Source organism: Haliaeetus leucocephalus, unplaced genomic scaffold, assembly GCF_000737465.1.
Source record: "Haliaeetus leucocephalus isolate CR32 unplaced genomic scaffold, Haliaeetus_leucocephalus-4.0 Scaffold1000, whole genome shotgun sequence".
Taxonomy (NCBI): Eukaryota; Metazoa; Chordata; class Aves; order Accipitriformes; family Accipitridae; genus Haliaeetus; species Haliaeetus leucocephalus.
Genome location: NW_010973436.1, coordinates 2,238,067 through 2,253,102, shown reverse-complemented (window position 1 = coordinate 2,253,102; position 15,036 = coordinate 2,238,067).

Here is a 15,036-nt window from a genome sequence, read left to right as displayed (position 1 = left end):
TCCTGCTAAGGTCCCTTCACTTAAAACCAAACCCCCGCCCGGCTGTGCTGCTCTCCCTGCTGCGGAGCCGGGAGGAAAGCAGCCCAGCAAACCTCTGGCAATGACTGTATGGTGCCCGTCACCCTGGTGTCTGGCTGCCAGACCCCTGCCCCAGCCAGCCCTCGCCAGTCCCGGCAGCAATGGAGGGGCCCCGCACGAGGAAGTGCCCCTGCGGCACGGCTGCCCTCGATAAGGCTGTTTGCGCCATTCTCCTGCAGCGCCGAGCTCCACGTAGGCAAATAATTATTTTTAAAATGTATATGTAAAATAATAACCCTCGTGAAGGAGATCCTGCCGCCGGGAAGGTGGGACTGGCTGGTGCCAGGAAATGCTCCGGGTGGGGACTTGGACTGGACCCAGGTGCTGGCGGCACGGTGGCTCTGGACCCGTCCCCTGTCTTTGCGCGGACCCGTCCTTGCCGGGAGCGGGGCGGCCCGGTCCCCCGTGATGGCCTTCGCCCGAAGCGGGAAGTTATGGAGGAGTCGGGGCCTGCTGGATTCACCCCGCCTTGGACAAGGGAAATCCTGGCTGGAAACAAGGAGAAAAGGCCACAAAGGGCACGGCGGGAAAGCTCGGCGCGGTGGCCTGACCTGCCACGCTGGCAGTGGCGGCTCCGTCCATCGCTCGCGGCTTGTAAAGGGAGGGGAAGAGCTGCTTTCCGCGCTCCCCCTTGCCTGATGCGGGCCCTTTTTTGGGGAGAACTCCCTCAAATCCCCCCAAGCTGGGCCGCCCCGTCCCCTCCTGGGATGGCAGTGCTCCTGGGGGGAGCCGGCGGCGTTTTATCCCACCCCGAGGAGACCCCAGGCCTTGGAGGAAAGAGGTGGCGGCACAGGCCGGCCGGGGGCGGCCGAGATGCCTTTCACCGCGGCCGCCATGGCCCCCTCACGCCTCCCTCGGCGCTCGCACGGCACCGGGCCCCTCCGTCCCGGGGGAGAAGCAGGAGGCCCGGCGAGCTGGGGAAGGGGGGAAAAGTCTCCCCAGCTCTTGATTTGGCTTCTCTCCCCTTGCTGCGACCCGATGGCCGGGCCGGCGTGGCGAGGGTCTGCATCACTGCTGCAGCAGCCGTTGACCGAGGCGCCGTCCCTTGCTGAAAACGTGTTAATTCTCTAATCTTTAGGAATGGAGTTTCTCCCTTAAAAGCCGCCTGCGCTCTGCGGCCGGGTGGCGCGGCTCTTGTCAGGCTGCCAGAGGAGGCCGGAGCAGCGTCACATGCTGCAAAGTTTTACAAGGCGAGCGAGCCGTCTGGGGAGAGGGACGGGAGAGGGGACAGACGCACGCACGCACTCGGACGCACACACGGAGAAACCTCCTCCGGGCTCCCTCCGGCTCTGATCCCAACGTTTATTTTTTTTTTTTTTTTCTCTCCCTTTTTTTTTTTTGGAAGAACAAAGACTTTGGGGTGGGTTGGCGCGTTTGTTTTTCCGGGGTTGGTGTCGGTGGATGGGGGGGGGGAAGGAGGCCGGAGGCGGAGGGGAGAGACTGCGGCTTGAATGCGAGAAAGTCCCAAATTTCGCTGGCCGAGTTGCCGAGACCGTCTCTGCGAAACTTGGAGGAGGAAAGACGGGGGAAAAAAGGGGGGGAAAAAATAATTAAAAAATAAAATATGATGACGTCACTTGGAGCAGGGGTGCCTTCCCCGCTGCCTGTCAGATGCGCCTGAAAAGAACAGGGCAATAAAACAACAGCCGCCTCTGTCTCCCTCGTTAAACACGGCACTAATTGGATGTTAATTTCTCCTTGCTCTTCTCGCTGCTCGATTGTGAGGGCTCTGCCTGGCTCTCCCTCTCTCGCTTTCTTTCTTTCCTGTTGCAATGCTCTTGGCAGCTCCGATGGACTCCGGACTGTGCGCTCCCCTCCCGCTCGTGGACTGGAATAATTCAGGAGCTGGGAGAATTAAAAAAGACGAGGCGCGGGGGCGAACGGTTCAGAAACGGGGCGGGCGTGATGGATTTTGAGAGCTACGCTAATCTCCCCGTTTCCCGTGCATTGTCCTGCCGACTTGGAGCTATTCTCTTCCCATTTGATTTCTCTTCCCCCCCTTTCCCTTCGCGTTGGGTTTGGGCTGCTGGGCAAAAATATATGTTTCAAAAAAAAGCATAAAAAAAAAAAGAAAAAAGGCAAAAAAAAAGGCAAAAAAAAAAAAAGCACGGTTCAATGACGACAAACCCCCAAACCTCCTCCCAGCTCCCCCCGTCTCGCCGCGCTGCCTAACCCCTGCGTGGAAACAGGCGTTTTAGGGAGCCGGAGCAGGAAGTTGTTGTTCTCTGTCTTGCCCAGGTCATCCTTAAAGGGTATGTGTGCAAGAGCGGTGGGCGCGTGGGGCTCGGCGGGCGCCCGGCGGCGATCGGCCGCCCCCCGATTTGCCTCCTGGCCGACGAGGCGGGCGAGCGGCGGAGGGGGAGCGGGGGCCCGGGTGGTGTTTTGGGGGACGCGAGAGGGGCCCAAGGGACAGGATGGGTGGGGGAGCGGAGGGGAGGGAGCGGGAGGCGGAGGTGGGGGGAGAGAGCGAGAGCCGGGGAGTAAAGTCCTACCTGGGATCGGTGCCAACTTCCTGCAAAGGGTTACAGACCCGCGGCTTTGAGAGCCCACCAGAGGCGAGTGCGCTCTTGTCACGGTTCCAAGGCGAGATGAAGGCAGCGGGAACAGGTACAGCAGATGCCGAGTGGCCTCGTTTGCCCGCCGAGCGGGGCTTTGGCTCGATTTAAACCTCGCCGACGGGGAGGCTTCGGTGCTCCCGCCGGCGGGGGCCTCGCCATCCCCGCACGAGGCCAGCGGGGCCGGCGGGTGCCAAGGGTGGGGCGCGCGGGCCGGCGGCGGGGGGGGGCGCGTGCATGGCAAGGGGGGGGCCTCCGCCGCTCGTTCGCCTTCTCGCCGTTTGGATTAACATGCGGAAGATGCGCCTGTCACTTTGCTTACTGTCAGCGCCGGCTCGGGGATGGGTGACGGCTTTGTTCGGCACAGCCGGGGGAGCCGTGCCAACTCGGACTTGGCAGGCGAAGCCGGGTGGGCAGGGAGAGGGGGACGAGGGAGCGGGAGCGGCTGCCGGGGCGGCTGCGGAGGGACGTGGCCGCAGGCCCGCGTCTGAGCGCGGCGGCTTTCTGGCGGCGCGCGCCTCCCTCTCCCTCCCGCGCTCGCCTGCGCCCAGGCTGGTGCAGACAAAATGAAAACGTGTTTTGTTTTGTTTTTTTGGCATCTCCCCAGCAGCGCTACCAACGCCGGCCGCCCCCCCCTTCTCTCTGGTCCCTTCCCCAACCCGCCGCGACTCCCCTTTTACAATGGGCACGACCCAGGTGTTAGGGCAGCTGAAAAAAAAAAAAGGCCAAAAATACCCCTTGGCACCCAAACCACCCCCAATCCGCCCCCCCTTGGCGGCGACTGCTCCCAACCTTCCTCCATGGCGGGTGGGTTCTTGTTTGTATATATATATTTTTTGGTCCTTTTTTTTTTTTCTCCCCCCCCCATCAGATCCCTCTTGTGTTGGGTGTGTGCGTTCCTATTCAAGGACCCGCCGCCTCCTGTCGTGCTAAAACCAGGAAGGAGGGAGCCCAGGGCTCATTTCTGCCTGGACGCTGGGGCGGCGGGCGAGGGAGCTGGCGACGGAGGGCGTGAGGAGGGAGGAGGGCGAAGGGCAGGCGGGAAAAGGAGCCCAGGGAGGCAGAAAAAAAATAATCCACCTCCCCAGGCCTTTTGTTTAACATGCGTCGATGCAAAGGAAGGTCTTGGCTTTTTTTTTTTCCTTCCCCTTGTCCTTTTTTTTCCCCCCCTGTGCTTGAGCCTGGTGGGGCGTTTTCGAGCCCAACGGGGCAACTTTCCGGAGCGGGCGGTGTCAGAGGTTGATTTTTTGGGAGGTGGCGGGCTCGTCCCGCGGGCGTGCGGCTCCGAGTGCAGGAATTCCTGCCAGCTCGCCTTTGTGCCAGCCTCCGTTGGCCTTGGGTGTCTCGTTCGGATGGAGCCTGGCATCCAGGCACCGCCCATTTCTTGGCGTTGAGCTGCGAGGAGAAGGAAAGGGGAGAGAGCGAGCGAGAGAAGGGAAAAAAAAAAGCTGTCTCACTCAAACTGGCCTTTCTCGGAAAAGGATCCTTCCCCGATGATTGTCCGGATAAGCGGAGCTAAATCCAGCCACCACTCAACAACAAAACCACTCTCTTCCACGGTGCGTCTCTCTTGCTGCCTTGGTACGAAATCGAACCTCACTCTTAATTTTGGGTTGGTTTTTTTTTCGTTCGTGTGGTTGGGTTTTTTTGCCTTTGATTTGAAATAACGTTTTGTTCCTCCAGTTGCTCAGTCGCTTTGTTGTTGCTATAACCTCCTTTCTCCCCGAAACCCCTTCCCGTCGAGTCCTCTGGCCCTTGGTGTTAAAACATCCGACTTTAAAATCGGTCTCCTATAGAGAGGGATGTATAGCAGATAGACAGGTCCCTACATGCAGTGTTTGGAGCAGGACTGGAGGGTGATTTCTCTCCCTGCCCTCACCCTGCCACCCGGGATGTCCCCGAGAGCCACCCGGGGCTGGGTGCGTGTCGCGCGGGTGCTTCTTTAGTTCCCCACTGGGCACCGCCGAGGGGGGAAAAAAAATATGTCGAATCATGTCGGATTTGCAATTCAACATGGCAGCCGCAGCTAACGTGGTGGGAGCTCCTACTGCTGAGCAGACCAGCGGGCACGCGTGTTCTCGGCCGGCCGTGCCAGCGCAGGGTGGGGGCACGGGAAGGGTGGAAGGAGGGAGAGGGAGGACGGGAGAGAGGGAGGACGCCCAGGCGAGGTCAGAGGAGGAGGATAATTTTATTTCATTTTGGGGGGGTGAATTACACCAGGAGCGATTCGGGAAGGAGGGAACTCAAGCGGTCTGGTTTTGTCAGCGTTAACTGTTTAGAAGCTGGCTTGTTTTTCACGCTGGCACGGCGTGCCAGGGCGGGCAGCAGGGCTGGGGAGATGCCCGGGAGTGGGGCGGAAGGCTCTGCCGGCCCTGGCGGGCGAAGCTGGCTGAGGGAACGCTCCGGCAGTGGCTGGCGGCTGCTTTTCCTGGAGCGATGGCGGCCTTTAGGCTTTGGAGAAGGACTGAGCCGGGTGCTCCTGGGAGGAAGCTGTTTTGCGAAGGCATTGGGACGATTGATGGGGCCGCTTGTGGGCACCCAGTGCCTCCTGCCTCGTGGAGGTTCGCGCCTCTCCCCTCGCACCCAAGCGAAATTTGGCACCGCCGTGCCAAAGCTCTCCAAGTCTGCCTGGCCGTAACCGAGCCTGGGGCTTTGGCCCCAACATGTGTGAATCTGCCCTCTTTCTGTCAAACTTAATTTAGGCCCGTTTGGGACGCAACAAAAGCAGCTTGTTTGCAGGGCAGGGTCCTCCTTCTCGGCTGCCGCACACTTCGCAGGCGTTCGGGAGCCATGAAAGCCACCCCTCCTCCTTCACCAAATTTTTTCTCCTCCTTCCCCCCCTGCCTGGCTTCCCCCCTCCTCCTCCCTTCTCTGAAAAAATCCCTCTTTCAGTGAGTGACGCATGGCCCTACAGTAAACTGGCCACAAAGCACCCTAACACCCCGGCCCCGCTTTGCCTCCGTGACCCACCAGTCTGCACTGGCTCTCTCGGCCATGCTTCCAGGACACCCCTTGCCTGTCCCTTGCCTCCCAGAGATGCTGTCCCTGGTGTTGTGCATCTTCGCAGCCCAACAGAGAGCTGCGTGGCCTCGTGCAGCCTGGTTTGGCAGCCAAGATGCTGGGGTCCGGCTCTGAACCTTGCTGCTCGCTGGTGTGCTGTTCAGCACAGCTGTAGGTAGGTTTCACAATACCCCACAGTTGGTTTGGAAGCTGAAACTCCCGTGTTGTGGGAGCTGGGGGCAGTCAGTTATTCGTGGGGGTCTGACCCCCAAAATGTGTTGGGATGCCCTCTTCAACAGAGTGCGTTTACACACCGGTTTACATCCAGACCCTGAGAAGGCAGCACAAGTGTTTTGCTCATCAGTCCAGCTTTCTCCTTGCAGATTATTTATACAGATGGGCTGGGGTGAAACCAGACCTTTCCCAATTTGCTCCCAATCCCTATTGCTTCCCTGGGAAAAGCTAGTGGAGGACAGATATAAAAAAACCTGCTGAAGCTCCAGTGGGCTCTGCAGTGGGCAGCCTGAGAGGAGACAAAGTCTGAACTCAAGCAAGACACTTCTGACGTGTCCTAAGCAAAACATCTGGCACCCCTGGAAGGGCCATCCAGCCAAGGGACGCAGCTGTTTTATTCCACACAGCTCGCAGCAAAATAGGGCTCGTGCTTCCAGAACATGGCTCAGCAAAAAGGACGAATTCTTGAAACTGGGAGTTGGATCTTTCTGCTGTTTATTGCCTTTGAATCCCGAGTTTGCTCTCAGGCTGCTCTGGTGCGAGCTCTGCTCCGTCTCCAGGCGGGAGACCAGGAAATTTTCTCCAAGGCTCGAGCCTCATTCAGCTGCTATAACCCCCCGGCAGTCAGCAGAGCCACTCTGGATTTGCACTGACATTCCTGAGAGCAGGATCGGGCCTCCAGGTTTGTCGAGGGTGGCTCTGGGAAATTTCCTTTCCTTAAAAGGGCCAGGTTTGGCCAAGGCAGAGTTTGGATTGTGATTTCCTTTTTTCTTTTTCCTTTTTTTTTTTAAAAAAAAAAAAAAAAGCAAAACTCAGAGGAAAACTTGCATTAGTGAAAATCGCCTGATTTACAGTTGCAGAAGGTCTGTGCTCTGTGTCTCCACAGGCCAGACCTGAGGGGACCAGCTTCCCCTATGCTGGACCATCCATGTAATCAGCTTCACCACTGCCGTGACCACTTCTGGTGGGGAAAGAGGGGGTAAAAGGCAGGGAGACTGAATGTGGCCTTTGCAGGCTCTGTCCTCAGCCTTTCCACTAATTATTCCAATGGATTTGGGGGCACAAGTTTGATGGGATCCTTGTAGAAACACATCCAAGGGAGAGCTGATGCTAGCAGCTTCATGCACCAAAGAGAACATAGCATATCCAGAGGTACCCAGATCTGATTCACTCTCTGTACCACCCCATGGCGGATCCTCAGAAGAACCAACATAATTTATTTTCCTTCCTGCATTTTTTTTCTCTCCTTGCCACCTCTTTCATTTCTTAATTTCCCTCCACTTTTTTCTGTAGTACCAGTTTGTTATTGTGGAGTTGCTCATAGCTACTGTTTATCTTTGATGTTACTTGGCTGCTGCGAAAGGTGAGGTCTGGGAGGACAAAGCGAGGCGGCTGGTTTGTTATTGTAGGGTTGCTCATGGGCACTGAGCTGTGCTGTCTGGCTTTGCAGTTGGAAAGCCCATGAGATACGTAGGGCTAATGCACACTGGGTTTGGCATGCTAGGGTCACTTACGAGATAGATAGTCCTGGCCACAGAAAATGTAAGAGAAGAAGTAGCCCACCAAAGGGCACAACCAACATGCTGCATGAAGTGAGGTCTGTGGAATCTCAGAGGTAGGTATTATATTATTGCGATGATGACAACCAGCTATCACCCTGTATGTAACACCCTGTGGTTTTGGGAGGTCCGTAGCCAGGCTGTGGGGCAGTGGCTTTGCAAGCACCTCTCCCGCTCATTCCCACCGGTGCTGTTCTGTCCTGTGGCTGCTGCCAGCACATCAGTGTCACTGTCCTGCTGGGCTTGGGGACTGAGGACGGGCCCAAGGGAGACGGCCGTGCATTCCAGGGCAGCCCCAGCCCATGCAGGACCAGGCAGGAGGTTTCTCCTCACTTGCAAGACTATGACAAGCATTGTGCTTCTTCCTCCTCTTCCCAGCTTGAGGGCTTTGCAGGGCAGCCACGGCCACCTTTGACTTGGTTGACTGTTCAGTCAGGATCTTCAGGGTCTGGTTTGAACTCGTGGTATGGCACCTACTGATGTTTTAGTGCCAGGCATGGGGACCTGAAGCAGCTTTGGCTAGGCAGGGATGTTCTGGGAGTAACACCAAGAATTCGGGGAGCAGTTCTCCTCTCCTTTGATCTTGGCTTGCTTGGTGCTGGGCACTGGCTCTGCCAAGGGGAATGGAGGTTGCAGGGGCAGCACATGGCATCCTGGCGTGTGGAGCCAGGACGGCTTGGGAGCAGGCAGCAGGATGGGAGCAGGCTAATTTGCTAACGCTGAGCTTGACAACACAAGCCTGAGGGCTAGGAATGGAGGCACGCAAGGAAAGAGGGTCCTAAAAAGCCCAACTCGGAGCAACACCTTGGGTTATAACATTTTTCAAGCAGGCTGCACTCCTCATGTGGAGACTCCACCAAAAGTCAGGGCGAGTGATGATACCAACGTGATCAACAGCTTGAATTTCTGTGCATCTGCTCCCAGGGCTCCTGGTTGTGGGAGAAGGGTTGGGCCAAGACTCTGGGAGCTGAGCAGCCACACAGGGAGAACATCTGGGACCATCCCTCCAGCCACACTGCTTTGGGAGCTCCTCACTGCGGTTGAAGAGAGCTGGGATGGATACAAAGGGACATGGATAAAAGGGTCTAGGAGGGTTTCGCTCACTTCTCCAAGCTGGCACTGTGCAGGCGATGAAACCCAACCACTCGGCGTGTTTCCATCTCCCAGGAATAAGAATACAGATAAGGTCTCCAACATCACCTCCCAGTTCAGTCTGGCCAGTCATCCTACAGCCTGCTGGGGAAACGCCTCTTCTGTTTTAAATCTGCAAAAGCTTCTTCGCTCCCCGGCTCCATCAGCCGTGTGCTGTTCAACACACACCGGACTCCACCCCAGAAGCAGCTGCATCTCAGCAGAGCCGTGGAGGCTCATGACATGTCAAACCCCAACACAGTCTTTGTTGCACAACTTGCTCTCGTTAGTCGTGAAATCTTCCCAGCTGTTCAGAGAGGCAGCGGCAAAAGAAGAGTCCAGCAACGAGCTCCCGAAGTCGGGAAACTTGAGCCGGTGGAGCCTGGCTGTGCTGGAGCTGACAGCCAGGATAGGCCCCTGACCTGGGGCTGGATCCAGCCATGCCTGAGCACTGTGGGAGTTCCCATCTGGATCTCAGCTTTGCAGTCTGGGCCCTCCCCTGCCCAGGGGATTAGCCAAGATGTGGTTCCCAGGGCGGGGGAAGGGGCTAATGAACAGAGACAGGATAACGAAGCAGGTAAGGGCTTCCTGTCCTTTAGGGCTCAGGAGGAAATCCTGCAGCTGGTGTATCTGGATACGATTAGTGTCCATTTCTCCCTCTGTAATCAACCCATCTGTTCATCCTTGCGCATCAACAGCACACGCCCCGTCGCAGGCAGATGCCCCCCGGGCACTGTTTTTATCTGTGTCTGCCACGGCCACTCCAGGCAGGCTGAGAACAAGGCTTGCTCTGAGCCGTGGATGCCGTGACGGCGTCTGTTCCCTCTCCCCGCCGGGCTCAGCAGTGTAGGTCAGGCCAGAAGGAGCCCCAGGAGAGCTGCAGCCAACAAACCAGCTACGATTGCTGCAAATAGCAGGACCAAGCCCAGGAAAAGCTGCTGCTTTGGAGGGAGGGCGGGCATCTTCTCCAAAGGGCTTTGAACTTTTGTTCAAAGTGATCTTTGTAACACACTGATAAGCTCAGCTTTCCAGACACTGCCTGCTCATCCGAGCTCAGCTTTACTGCAAGCAGGTAAAGGTGGATTATGTTCAGCTGCCAGGCTTGTAAAGTCTTGTTCATCACGTGGGATTCTGAGTACGGGTTATACAGTCCCCACGTGGTTGCGGAAGGGACTGGGCTTTCAGTCCTGCTCTGTAAGAATGCTGGTTAAATTTGATAGGTGCTGGTGCAGGATTCCAAGGATTTGTTCCACCTTCTTTTCCTTGGCAATCTTGTCCAAGTATGCAAAAAACACGTGGCAGCTCTGCACTGGCTTGCAAATGCCAGGCCAATGTGCCGGCTTGGGCTGAAATGAAGTCAAAGGAGGAGCTGGTGTATGGATCAATGCTTTTTTGTAATGCAGTGGCTCAAGCTTGCATGGTCCTTTAGGGTCTTCTGAAAGGTCAAGCTTGGTGACAGAGTCAGGACAAAATCTAAGGGTTATAATTCCCAGTCCTGGTGTCCTGTATACTCAAACTGTGTCAACCTGCACTTATGTTGGCTCTTATTTGTGTCACATTTGGTCGTTGGAGTGTCTTGAGGGATCCATTGTACTAAGTGCTGTCCCTGTACAGAAGATAAAGATGGTCCCTACCCAGAGCAGTTTATATACTCAGCCCAGATCTCTCCTGTGTGTAGTGTTAAGTGATCCAGGCACCTGAGCTTCTGCCATTTGCAGAGTGCCAAAACGTCGTTACCGGCCAGAAACAATTTGAGGTATGCGTCACAGATTAAACATTTCATTTGCTTTTGGGGGTACTTGTTGCTTAACTTCTAAATGCAACCTGTCTTCAGCCCCTATTATATTGCTCTGGACTACTCTTTGGGTCCTAAATCTTCTGATTTTTGTTTGTTTTGGAATGCACTGATTTACCACTAAGAAATAAATGAAAAGCAAAAGAAAACAGCAGTACTTGTTTGCATAGGCCCTACATTGTTCTGTGTTCTGCTGCTACTGAAACAGAAGCGATAAATCCTACTCCCTGGACAGAGAGAGGTTTTTGGGTGGTGGCTGTGTGCAAACAAGGCCAGGGAAGATAAACAAGCAGAAAAATACTGGTTTTAGGAAATGACAGTTGAGGATGGCCAATCAACTGATGGGTCAAAGCCAACACAACAGCATCAATTAGCAAAGACATATTGATATTATTTCTCCAAGGCATTTTTGCATCAACAAAGAGGGAAGAGAGATGGATCTGTGTTATGGTATCTGTGGTCAAACTTGGCTGCAATTAGGAATCTGTATAGTTTCTGTGTTGGAAAAGGGGAGTTTTTGTAAAGAACTCTGCCTGTAGAAAATGTGTCCACAGTTCCAGAAGGGCTCAGCCAAAAGGGTGATGAAAATCTGTCTGTTGGTGTCATCGTCAGAACGAGTGGAGGTGGGAACATTTGCTAATCTTGCTTATTTTAGGGGGCCTGCTTTCAGCGGCAGTTCAGTTCTGAAAATGCAGCTCTGAAAACTCAGCCCTTAAGAGTCTAATACAATACACACTTCAGACTAGACTAGAAAGAAAGATGCATTTTTCAGACTGTAGGTTCTTGCCTGCCTAATTATGATTTTCAGCTTCTTAAGATTAGGCCTTTGCATTGTATAAATGTGACACAGAAGAAACGGCTGTGACATTGCCTTGCATTTTCTTTTCCAGCTGGGGAGGAACCCAGCTAAGCCTGCAGAGTTTCAGAGCTTGCAGAACTGTAGTGGAAGAAGAATTTAGTCTCACCCTTGGAAATCAAACTTGACCTCAGTTCCCTGAGCAATCACAACCATCACAATTCGTCTTCCATCCAGCCCACACAGGATGGCCTAGGGACAATCTTACTCTTAAGGGGTAACTTTTGGCACCCTGATGAAGTGCAGGCTCTAGATGGATTGCTGTATTCATGCCCGAGTAAGACAAACAACCTCCACCAGCTCCGGAGGTTACATCTTTGTTGGAACCTTTCAGAACTAGGTTACAGCCTCCGCTGTGGGCTGTGACTTCACTGCTCAGTTGCCTCTGTAGTCACAGAAGGTGCTTGAAACTGCATGAAATGGCCTTGGGATGACCTCAGGACTGGCTAAAGTCTGAAACGGTTTGGCTTGTGGGATTCATTGCAGCTGCCGCTCCAAATCCATTTTGGGATGGGTCCCAGTGATGTGGAAACTGAAGCCACCCCTCACTTTAGTAGGCAGAGTGCTCTCTACCACCATACATCTTCTGGAAGAGAGAAGAGTAGCTGCCCTGGGTACATGCAGTCCTCCAGAGCAAGGTGGGATATGGGTCACAAACAGAGCGCTGGGCATGTACCAAGACGACTAGCAATGTCACAAACCCTAGCTTGGATTTCTCCACTTCCTTGGTGTGGAGCCCCAGAGCTGTGTTTGTGAGAAGAAGAAAGCCAGCTGCATCTTCAGCCTTGATGGGAGAAGCAGGCAGGGAAGAGCTTGGATGGACACTGTCCATTTGTGCTTCAGATGTGCTGTGGCAACAGTATGAATAATGCAGATAAGTTCAATTCTTTTCTCTCTGGCTGAGGACAAGGTCTCCCAGTTGATAAGAACTGGGAGCCCACCCTTGTTAAAGCCAGTATTAGACTTAGACCTTCATGAGATCTACTGCCTCAAGCAATTTCATTATTCAAAGCACATTCAGTTAATTAGTACATTAACTAATTAACCTTCTCAGCATTCCAGGTAGGGAGTATCTGTCTCCCAAAGGAGGAAACAGAGGCAAAGTGACTCACTAAGACTGGATGCAGGAGCTCAGCAATGCAGCTCTTAAGTCTGTTTTTCCCTTCCCAAATGATTTTGTTGTTGCTGCTGCTGCCGCCTTATGTTCCCCTGAGACAGAAATGGAGGTGTCCTAACGACTCCCAAGAGAGTGCTCAGGCCTGGTGGGGAAAGGTGCTGCTGGACAAACCTGGAGAAGAAAAGAATCCATCCAAATATACCCAGAGAAGACAGTTTAGTTCACCCACATCCTTGCACCAACTAAGGGCAAAAGCTAATGCCATTTCTCCCCATTCACAAGGAAAGTATTTCTCATCAGCAAATGAATAAAATCCCTTTGCTTCTTACTCACATTTTCATCCATTCAAAATCTCAAGAACAAGAAGCAAAAAAGCTAGCGCAGGGAGGAGAGAGCATGTGAGAGATGACGGTGGGACTACGTTTGTATATGCTCACTGGGATGCGAATAGACCAGAAGGATGACCTGAAGGGACTCCAGCAAACAGCCAGAGGGGAAGCTTTGATGCTGAGGAAGTCCACCAACTCAAACACATGATCATGAGCAGCTGATTTCCACAGCTTTACAATGTGGTAGGAAAAAACAGAGCTAAAGCACAAGGATTGAGTTCTTTGGCTTGCAAGACCCATGACAGCATCACAGACCCTTTCTCACGAGTCCTGATCACAAACAGATCAGAAATGGAAGTCTTGTTCTCCCCACCCAGCTCTGATCTGAAGTCAGACAGCATGCTTTGCCCTACCTACTATCAAATGACAATCCTTGGCAGCAAGTATATGTGTGTAGAAGAATGAGAACCAACTCTGGCATTCAATGATTTGTCCCTGAGGAAGAGAGTCTCCTGGGGCTTAAGTATGGGCCTATGTGCCTTACCGATCCTTTGCTCCTGCCTTTCAACCAGCTTTTGCCCAGGCAGTAAGCCCTTCACAACACTGGAAGCTTGAATAGCAATGTCAAGGGTGTGCCCTGAATGAGACCTCTGGTGAGGCCACAGCAGCGGCATCCGGAAGCACCAAGAGCAAGTGGCCTGTCCTGTAGAGAAGGGACTCCTTTCATGACCACTTCTTAATCTACCAAGAGTTTACTAAGCCCACAGCAGCCCACATTGGAGGCTACAAAAACATCCCCCTGCTCAGCAACTTCTCCCTTGTGAGTACAATTAAAATGCTGGAGCTTTACAAAGGACATCTCCCTCTCCTAACACAAACCATCTGAGCTCTCTCAGTAACCCAGGTCCACAAAACCTGTGCATTTGTGATCCCTTTCCTTTGCTTATGCAGTCAGATACCTTCCCCTCCATGCTAATAAGCCTCCCAAGCACCGCCCCCCTTGTTTATTCTTAAATTCATATTCCCATCTTTCACCCCATGCACACACCCCCCCATTTGACTAAGATGCATTGAATAAGCAACTAGTGCTGAGGGGCTATATGCAATTTTGTGTGGGCTGTTAATATCTTCACTATCCCAGCCCCATGCATGTCCCTAATCCCCTATTGCTCCATCTCAGGACCTACCAGGAAGGTGCTGCTTAGCTGATCTAGGGCCCCTGTTACTGGGAAAGGCAAAACTCCCTGTCTTGCAAATGTATCTCATCCTGCCTTGTTCATAGTAAGTTTTCACTTAGAACAAGGATAAAAATAAAGTTCCTCAGTTAGTCAGGGTTTTTCTAGAAGAGAGCATTGGTGCCAGAGCATCTGAAACTATTTCTCAATTCCTAGCTTCAAACTGACATCCTGCATGTGGCCATTTTTTGATCTATAGCTATAGGCATCTAGAGCCCTTTGGTCTTTATTCTGCAAGCTGCCTTGATGTTTTTCCTGGAAGAGTATTGCACAAGAAATGCAATATTCTTTCAGTGCAAAGGCTAGGTTTTTCAAGTGAGCCTTGCCTTCCCAAATCCTATGAAAATAAACCTGACTTGGATCTCTCAAATACCTTAAAAATTCCCAAACTACAAGGTTAATATGAAGCACACAAACCTACCTCTGAGGTCATATAGCTCCCCACCAAGCCCATATGAGAAGTTAGGATGAGCAGGCACTTGATAGAGTTTGTTACAGGTGATGCTTATTTTCAGGGACATTTTAATAAGACTAATCAATCACAGCCAATTACTAAGCAATAAATCTATAACAGTTTTCACCTGGAGGTCTTAGGTTACTCTGCAGAAAGTTGGTGAGGATCAGATAGTGAGGAATAGTGGTTATTAAAAAAATCTTAAATTGTTAGTTTTCTTCACAGTATAATTCAAGATGTTGGCATTGTGTTTCTGCTCTGAGTTACTCTGCAGAGAAATTGCCCTCCCCACTGACTAGATAAAGCTTAGCAGGTCCAGCCTCCAGTGCTTAAATTTATCCCACATGAATATGCCACAAAGTGCCTTGTCCAATTAAGAACCTTCCTTATAGGATTTTCCTACAAGATCTGTAAAGGCTTTGAAACTGTACTAGGTTTTGGCATTTCCACTTCCCTGCATCCTTAAGAGATAGGGCTTGTAACTGGGAACTCTTACCCACCCTAAATCCTGGGAATAGTCCTGATTTTCACCTCTTGTCTCCCCTACAGAAACAGAAAGCCCAGGAGGTGTTTGATTTGTGTGCTCCTAAGGGTCTTCCCACGGCGGGTATTCTCACACAAGGTCGTGAGGTGCTTGCCTTGATCTAAAAACCTCGTGTCTGGTTTTGGTCAGGACTTGAAGGGACTTAACCT